Source organism: Theobroma cacao, chromosome 1, assembly GCF_000208745.1.
Source record: "Theobroma cacao cultivar B97-61/B2 chromosome 1, Criollo_cocoa_genome_V2, whole genome shotgun sequence".
Lineage (NCBI taxonomy): Eukaryota > Viridiplantae > Streptophyta > Magnoliopsida > Malvales > Malvaceae > Theobroma > Theobroma cacao.
Window position 1 is genome coordinate 20145052 of NC_030850.1, and position 10548 is coordinate 20155599.

Consider the following 10548-nt stretch of genomic DNA (forward strand, 5'->3'; position numbering starts at 1 on the left):
TTTTCTCTCTTTGTCTCAGGTGGAGCTCTACAAGGCTAAATTCTCTCATTCTTTTCTCTCAAAGGTGCAGTTTTGCCAATGTTCTCCAAGCTTTCCTTGTCTTTTCCTTTTTATTTTAGTTATTTCCCACCTTTTACTCTTTCACGTCTCTTATTGGACCACTTTACTATCCAATAGTTTTTCATGCACCAATCTTCCTTTTAGTTTATTGGTTTAATATCCTTTTCTCATTGTCCTTATCCAACCACCACTCTCAATGACCAATATCCTCCCATTATTTTATGTTTAAAGCAACCTTAATTGCAACCATTAGTCTTTCATGCGTTTTTCCCCTTTTTTACTTCATTTGGCCTACTCATGCACCAATCTTATTACATGCAATAGGATTTATTCTTATTCTTCTTTTTACTTCACATGGTGAGCGTCTCACATGTCCTCTACTAATTTTCTCCTTTTTGCATGTAATAGTGAATCCACATGCACATTTCATTATCCCACATATCCTCATTATCTTAATTAATTCTCCATGTTTCCATTCCTTCCAAACTCACATATATTATTATTAATATTCATATCACTAAAATTTCACTTATTAAATTAATATTCTACAATCAATAAAATAATATTTACTCATCAAATCATCAAAATTATGTTGTAACTCCCCCACTTAAGTTCATTGCTTAAATTATGTGAGTTTGTCCATCACTCACAATAGAAATATCTCAATATTATTTTAATAATATTTTACTAATAAAATATTATTAAATTTAAAAAATTTTCATTTGGCTTTCAAGGTTCCAAAACATTTAAATTTATCTCGGTTTAGCTCCATTGCTCATTTTTACTTCATAACGATGACCTTAATAAAATATTATTATTTTATTATGTATGAAATATTTTATTTCAAAATATTCCATTCCTCATTCACCACTCCTAAACTCTTGAATTGAACCTTATCAGTCTTAATCTTGTTCTTAAAGTCGTATTAACCACCGTTTTAGGTCACAAGGTGTTACAAAAGTAATGATGAAAAATGTTTTTAACAAAAAGGTAAATCAATTCTGTGATGAGTATCAAATCAAGGCTTAAGCAATTTGAAAAAAGAGTTTTGCAAAGTCAAGTGCAGTAATTTAAAGCAATGATAAAAATGAAAATGAAGATATAAGGATTTATAGTGGTTCAGCTTTCTTAAATGCCTACATCCACACCCTTAGCATGCTAAGAAATTTCTAATCCACTAAAAGGATTCTTGCTTTTTAATTGGAAGTGATAACCCTTATAACGGTTTTTTTCGAGATAAAGCGATAACCCATGGTTTTAATAGGTTCACCACAAACCATAGTTTTTCCGAGCTCATCACAAACTCATGGTTTTAATGGGATCACCACAAACCCACACACTAACTTTTCAAGGCTAAGTTAAAACCTTTACAAGAATAGCAAAAGTGCCTTTAAAAGGTAAATTTTACTAAGTGCGTACAACGAAAGAAGAATACCTAATATTGGGTATAAAGATAGGATATAAAGATTAGAATGAAAGCACAAAGAAGGTTTAAAATCAAGTAGGCTTGGTTTTGCTTGGTTTTCTCTTGTTTCTTTTCAAGACCATGATCTTCAAGAGTTTGGCCTTTTTTCTTTCTTGTTCTTTAACTTGAAATGCTTCCCAATGGTCCTTTTTATAGTTGAAAGAGTCTTGGAGTCGTTGGAGGTGATTAGAGCAAGAAACTAGCTGTTTTCCTTTGGAATTTTGTGTCTAACGGTCATTTGTAGTTGACTATTAAAGTTCTCTAATCGATCTTCTTCTAGAAAGCTTGTATTTTTGAAATCTAGCTAGCTATAATCGACTACCACTCGCTTAGGGTTGACTATGGCTTCATAAAAGCTTGGATTACACGTGCTTACTTTCTTAAGATCGACTAGGAGTTATAAGGTGGACTATGGCTATTTCTACAACAGTTTAGCCTTTTTTGACATGATTTTAATCTCCATTTAATTTGAATTGGGTGAAGTGGTAAACATGAAAGTTGTATTCCTGTCTCTTAACTTTCCGATGGTTTAGGAATCACATCAATTGGACTTTTGTAGTGAGAATTATGCTTGAAATGTCATAGCATGTACAAGATACGCACTTAGCCATACTTGCATAATTTATCACCATATGATCGACTTGCATTGCTCTAAAGATTGATTGGTGCTTTGTTTAAGATTTCTTGATATTTTAGCACTTAACTTCAGCTACTCCCTTGCTTTTTCCTTGTGATCAAATGTTGAGTTGAGAGTGAGCTTTATGGCGTAACCTTGGTGTTGTGAAGATCAAGAATTGAGTGATGACTGAGTTTCTTAACTTATGTCAAGCTTGGTGAAATGTAGATTGATGATTTTTTAATGCCTTGTGATAAACTCCACCACTTGTGACCTTATCTTGCAACCCAACCTCTCAAAGATGAATGTTAGAATGATCATAAACTCATACAACTAAAACTTATACAAGCTTATATATAGTTCAATAACTTCAAGAATCAAGCTTGTAAGAGTAACCTTAGTGTTGTGAAGATCAAATATTGAGTGATGATTGAGTTTCTTAACTTGTAGCAAGCTTAGTGAAGTGTAGATTGATGATCTTTGAATGCTTTAAGATAAACTGTACTGCTTGTGATCCTATCTTGCAACTTCAACACCTCAAAGACGAATGTTAAAGAGATTATATACTTGTACAACTAAAACTTATACAAGCTTATAGATATAGTTCAACAACTTCAAGAATCAAGCTTGTAATTATGTAAGAACAAGTGCATGAGGGTCAAAACATTTCAAGAGCATATCAAGGATCACTTAAGTAATGCAAATGAAAATTTAAATCATTTTGTCATAATCAAAACCATAATCATTTTAAAGTAAACAATCTCCATTTTTTTGATATGACAAAACCATGAGCATAATTTGCATTTGAAATAATTTTAAATTCTCCCCCTCATCATATTCATTAAATTTGCTCATAAATCTTCTCCCTCTTTTTGTTAAATCAAAAAGGTTAAGAAGTGTGAGCATTAACATTTAAGCTCAAGAAATAATAATTAACTAAAGTCATCAAGAATATAAGCATTAACATCATGAATTGGAAACCTTTATTCCACCAAGTCATCATATATATGCACTCAATATCCTTAATCAATTTCAACAAGTAATATAGCCATTCAACACAGTCAAGCATCATTTATCAAGAAAGATAAGCATAAAGATGTTTAATAAGCACATATTCCATAATATCACCAATATTTAACTCCAATGTCAAGTGTTAAAGATCAATATACGACTCAAAAAACCAATTGAAAGATATGAGTAAAATCTCCCCTTTTTGAAAAAGAAAATAAGCTCAAATTCAATTTTAAGGGATGGAATCATCTTATAGCTCATTTTATCAATTGGTAAAAATCTAGTGAAGGCTCCCCTTATTTTAAAAGACATAAAGCATATCAAGCAAATCATTTTTGCAAAACTCTAACCAATAAAAAAAGATATGATCAATTTAAAGCTCAAATGAAAAGAAACAATTGTAAAGCTCGATGCAAATTTAAGGCTAGATGCCAATAAAGAATGCCTAAATCTTGATACCAATCATGCATTTTAACATTCAAGTTTAAGTGAGAAACAATATAAAGGACAATATCAATTTTGGTGTTTAGAAAGATGTTACCAGTAGTGAAGAACACCAAACGTTGAATTCTCACCAAACCTTGTTATTAAAGACCTCAATTACTTATGACATTAATGAGTCATGGCAATGAATAACTCCCTTTAAGAATTCATAAGCTCAATACAAATTGTTGGAGATTCTTAATAGATTAAATATTGGGAGAGAAATCATGAACTTAGAATAAATGAGCATTCAAATATGTAAGCAATATATTTCCCTAATTCTCAAATATTCATGGAACAAAAAGAGTATAAGTATTAAAAAGAATTTTCATCAAATGCATCAAATGCTCATATTTTCAAGATATATGTGCAAGTAGTTCTTAGGAATGTCCAACGTATCATTAATCATCAAGTATCATTCCTAATCATTTTCAAGCATTAATAAGCGTTCTTTAATTTTTATCAAGTATAGTTATTAAGCATCATCAAGCTTCATCAACCAAGAAATATTAATCATTTCATAAGAATTCTTCAATTTATATAAAAGTGACAATTTAAAGAGAATTTCCACAATAAGTGCATGTCATCAAATATCAATAGAATATCATCATTAAGCACTTTCAATCATCAACTATTCAAGCATTCTTCCAAAATATTTTCAACAAGCATTTCAAGAAATATTCTCCATATAATATATAAAACTATCAATTCAAGGAGGATATTCACATCAAGAGAGATATCATTATCAATGAAGCATTACCAAAGCTTTTAGCACATGTTGAGATCATATAAAAGAATTTTCTGATAAAGTAAGCGCAAGCATGATTGCAAGAAAAATTTGGCTATCTTCACTAATCATGATTCCAATTTAACCCACGACATGCAAGTATGAATTTATTCTTCTAAGAATATTTAGACATCTATCAAAAAGATGCAAGCATTTGAAGTTCAAGATATATGCTATTTCTCAATAACCGTCATAATTCATGAGTGATGCCAAGTGTTATGGAATGATGAAAATCAAGTATTCAACTTATGAATATGTTTAAAGTAAGCATCTAAGCATCAATGAATACTAATTATCAAGATTCAAGAAACGAGCATTCAATTGGTAACCTATAAGCTCAAGTAGGATGCACACAAAGTCTTTAGATTATGTACGCATTTAAGCTCATGGAGGACATAATTAACATTTAAATACATGTTCAAAAATATTTTAACTATGTCATCACAAGATATGTCATGATCAAACTTGACAATCAAATTCATATTTAGATGCATAGCTCAAGTTAAATTTTAGACTTTAAATATTAAGGTCAAGCTAAGTTAGATGTCATGTAAGCATGTGACTTGACCAAATATAATGGATGAACTAAAATTATTTTTCATGAAGTTCAATGTGTTCATCATAACCAATTCTATATGCATAATCAAGGAATCAATTGTGAAATAATCAATTAAGCACAATCATAAAACTGTGAAATAATCAATTAAGCACAATCATAAAACATATTCCAAGAATTGATTCTAGATCAAGCATTTTAACATTTTCAGTTTCTCAAAAAATGATTTAATCAATATAACCATATGAACATTTCATTCTTAAGAAATAATGTTATCTATGCAAGCACATGAGTAATAATAGGATCAACAAGTTCAAGCATTTACTCATGCATTTAATTTCATCAAGAACAAGTCAAAATAGTATTTTCAACACAAGGCATACTTGTCAAAGTTTTACATATTCCAATGTCCAATTGTAATGCTTAAGATCATGCTTAAAAAATACTTTCAATCAATTTCATAAAGCATAAATGCACATATCAAAAATAATTTGTTCAACCAAGCTATATCATCAAAATCAAAGATAAACCACATTCAATCAAATGAAATCAAGAAGTTTTTGCAAGAAAATCATTTGACAAAAATTTAATTTCTCTTTTCAAAAACTTTGCACTTGAAACATATCAGATTTGAGTTTGACATGCTTTATGTAAAATCATGAGCTCAAAGTCATGCAATTTCATTTAATTATGTTCTAAATGATTTATGAAAGGTGTAGTGAGCATAATTAATCATATTTATGCATATCAAGGGTCATTTTCAAATATTTCACAATCTTGTACCAAAAATGCCTTTATAACTATTCAAGCTTGCAAGCAATCATGCACATTCAATAAGAATAAGTCAAAAGAAATTTCTTCATCGTGAGGCAAAACTTGTTCAATTCATAACTCACTATAAGCTCTAGGATGGCAAGCATTTTTCATATCAATTCAAGTAGTCAATTCATGTTAAGCTCATCTTTAATTGATTTGAACTATTCACGTAAGTTCTAAATTATGAGTCAAGATTGTTTAAATGGTCAAATTATCATAGACACAAGGAAATAAAAAAGTCAACTCTCTAAACTCAATTTTTTGTTGAGACAACTAGAATGAATGACAATGTAACTCATCAAATTTGCTCATATGTTATTACATTATCAAATCTTTCATGTTCAAGATTATGTTCAAAAACCATTTTTCGTCAAAAACATCATATGAAATCGATTTCACAAAACATGAGAAAACTTTGTCAAAACAATTTTTCACAATCAAGTAAAATCAATAAGTAAAATGATAATATATTCAAATTCAAATATAAGTGTATAGTTTTAGTCTCATATGTTCATGCTTTCTTCAAGATCATGCAATTTGTAACATATATCATATTTAAATCAATTTTTCATAATCAAGATTTATCAATAAAGCTAAAAAAAAAAATATTTATGCACTCAATATCCAAGAAAGAATATGCAACCATAATTTTCTGTCAAAAGAGACAAGCAACTTTAAAAACCAAGCCAAGCAAATCAATCTCAAGAAACTAAACAAAATTCTTAAAATTAAAAGCACAAAGAGATTTTTATTATAGAAGTCACTTATTTTCAATTTGTGTGTCAAGAGAACATCCAATCTTTGAGTTGTTTCTCCTTACTCTAGCACATTTGATTTCTCATCTCATTTTTGCCTCTTAGAGCTAACAAAGGATCTTTACTCAAAATGTTTAAACTTGCAAATTGAGACCAAATTTATGATACCAATTGTTAGAAATGGTAGCTCAATAAATCAAGTAACAAGAATGTCCAAGAGGGGGGTGAATTGGACTTTAATTTTTTTTTTGGAAAATGGAGTATGAATCGGTGTAGTTGACTATGGAGGAACTCTAGTTGACTATGATTGTATTTCTTCTTAGTAAGACCTTTTCAAAAGATATTTAACTAAATGTATAGTTGACTATGCACTACAAAAAAACAAGCTTTTTTCGACGAAATTTTCTATTGGAAAAAGTTAAAATTTTGTTGGAAAAGCCTTTTTTCAACAAAAAATTCCATTGAAAATTCCATCGCTAAAAGCATCATCGGAAATACTTTTCGTTGGAAATTCGTCGAAACTTGAAAAATTTCCAATGAAAAATTTCGTCAAAAAAGTACATAATCCGTTGATTGTCTCGTATCAATTCCATTAGAAATTTTTGATGGAATTCTGTTAGCAAAGCATTTCACATGGAATTTCGCTGAAAAATTTCCACGAAATTTCCAATGGAAATACTTTTCTAACGAAAAATTCCATTGAAAACTCCGTTAGTAATTTTTGACAGAATGTTTCGTCGGTAATTCCTTTCTAACGAAAATTACCAACTAAAATTTTGAAAATAAATTATTAATTAACATCTACAATTCACATCCAAAATTTATAAGAAAAATACGTATTAAAATCTTAAATTCAAAATCAAGTTCATACAATAAGAAGTCTTTATAAACACACAATATCTAAAAATGTCAAACAAATATAAACATAATGTTAAATGTGCTATTGTATGCCACGCTAAAAAAAGTATCAAAGTCCAACAAAGGAAAATATTTAAAGCATGTGGATCAAATTCTGATTGAGAGATGTATTTTCACCATACTTCTGTGATAATGTAAAATTACACATTTCCTAAAAAAAAACTTATGAATTATACGTTATTGATAGATGGATGGTTATTTGCTAACACAACCTAAAAAATATATATTGAGTGAAAAACAAGCATGAAACATATATAAATAAAGTATATATAAAAGGGGATTTATCTTATGCTTTATATCTACCTTACATTGTAATAAATAAAATTTGAAAAAGAGATGGGAATGCTAAACATACTTCCAACTAAGCTCTTTTTTTAGCTTTTTCAATAAAAAAAGGGAACTAAAAATTACTAGGTTAGAGGTTAACTATCAAGACTCGAGAAGTCAGTGACAATTTTGCACAAACTCAATGAAGATTGCAAATTTTAAGATTTTAAATCCCTTTTATTGATATAATTGATTTCACCTAGACAATGAAATCCAAACAAATTGAATGTAAAAACCAAAGACTTCAGAATATTAATCATATGCCAATTGATAAGGATAGCTTGAAGAGCAGTTCTTAGTTAAGAAATCAACAAGATTTTCCATTAACGCTCTATTTATTCCATTATAGAATTTTAAAAGAATTTGTGTGTGTGTTGGATCTGTTACAAAATTATGTGGAACATATATGTCTTTATGCTGAATGGCTAAAGTAGTCGGATATAACTCACAACTCATCACAACATCTGTCATTAGTTCTTTTTGAACTTAAGAAATGAGTTCTATAGATAAGTACCAAATCTTAATTGCAACATTACCACACACCAAACCACCCCAACCCACATTTCCTCTCTTTATCTCAAACTTGAAACTTTATTTTTTTGAGGAGTTGGGGGGAACACTCTGTGGACAACGTTAAAATTAAAATGCAATTACTAAGCAGCTAATTCCATATTTTCACTAAATTAAAATGTAGTTACCAAACTGCATTGCCAGTGTTGCTTTATCTAAACAACAAGGGACAAAAGTTACAAGGCATATTATAAGTCCAATAGTGAATGCTCAATGGGTCCAATTTTATTTAAGTGTGGTGAATATTCTTGATTGGTGGATTATGATCCTTGCTATTCATCCTACATTATACAAGGAAACTTATAATATGCCTATAGGTCTAGTATTGTTTTTGCAAAATACAAGCTAAGCTCACATAAAACCCTAATTTGCCAAGCCTTGAAATCCAAGAACTGATTATCTATTTATAATTTCAAAATTTGCCAAACTTAAACCTATATTTTAACATCCAAAAGAGATTGATGCCTGTTTAAACTTTCTAAAGCCAATTGCAACTAAGAACAACTTTAAGGCCAGCAAAATGGATGACAAGATCAAAATTATGGCATTTTTTAAATATAGAGAAGTCAATTCCACAACATTAGTCAAATAATATTCATTTGAAATCATTTCTCAAAGTTAAATCATAATTGTAGAGCAAAACAGATATTAAGATACGAGATTAAAATTTAGAAAAAATGTTAATAGTACAATGACATAATCAAACCACAAATAACCAAAAATAGAAAAAATTATATATGTCTAATTAACATACTATGTCTTAGATAAAAGCTTCTCTAAGTCTTCACTATTACTCAGATCACCGTACAACCAAACCAAACCAAAACCTTGATCATGCTCAAAGCAATATATAAAACCTTGAACAGAGATCTTAAAACCAAATGTATGATCATAATACTAAAAAAACAAGCATATAGTAAAGATTCAAAGATTTCATTTTTTGAACAAGAAATGAAAAATTTCCATACCAAATTGAAGTCATAACATTAAATTCCACTACTAGCAATTAGCCACTGTCCATTTTATGCAACAAAATATCCAAGGCTTGACCAAACTAAGCTTAGAGTCAAGGCAAAATATCAAACAAAAGATAAGAGGATACAACCTAAAGGGAACCAAAGGCAAGGAAAACAGAATCCAGCTATTGCAAGTAAATACAAGATGGATTAGAAGATGTTGCATCTCAGAAATGAAGGCTAGACTAGTGTTAGAGAATTTCTTACTAAAATCAAAGAAAATTTTTTTTGAAACATAAGCACAAAGTTTTATATCACCAATCAAGTTTGTAAAGTTTTAAAGCAAAATAAAAACTATTCATAGAAAATTTTCAAATATTCATTAAGATTTAAAGGTTCAATGTTTTTATATGCATGCAAATTCAATAATAAAAACACAATCACCATCATGAAAATATTTGGATAAAGATTTCTTTGCCTATTTTTTGACTAGTTTAGCAATTATTTGTAACAAATTATAGCTAAATTTGCTAAAAAACCAGTAAAGCGAACACTTGCCTAAATGATTGAAAGAGTATACATTATTGCATACAATGCTCAATGTGACTAACTAAAGTTCTCCAAGTGAATAAATTCTAAAAGAGTTAAACATAGACCTACAAGGCAAATCCAACAAGTTAATAGGCAAGCCATCAAATAGAAAACACTATAACTTATGTACATGCAAAAAAGATCCAAAAATCAACTTAGCTTCCACTATGGATTAGAAAGCATGAGACTCCAAAAACATCTATAACTATAAGATGCTCCACCATGAAACCCGAAAGGATCTCGTAAATTTTGATCAACGATGTCAAGCCCGACTCTTCAATATGTTTATTATGCCATTCTTACATAAGTGTCACGACCCGGAACTTGCCTCAGACCCATGATAATCGTTGTGACGTCCCAATTGACACTCATTATTCGGAGTGCCAACCGGAACCCCGCAAGGCTTACATATCAGTTTCTTTCCTTTTCTGTGAGCAATCATTGTTAAATATCGAGTTTTTAGAGAATATATACTATTTTAGATAAAAAACAATCAAAATAAAATTTTCGCCACACATGAGTATTTTGGTCATTTTTTCTCAAAAATTTCGAAACTGGCTAAAACGTAATATACAAGTACAAAACACATAATTCATATTCAAAATGAGTTTAAAAGTCTAAAATCTTCATTTAAAAC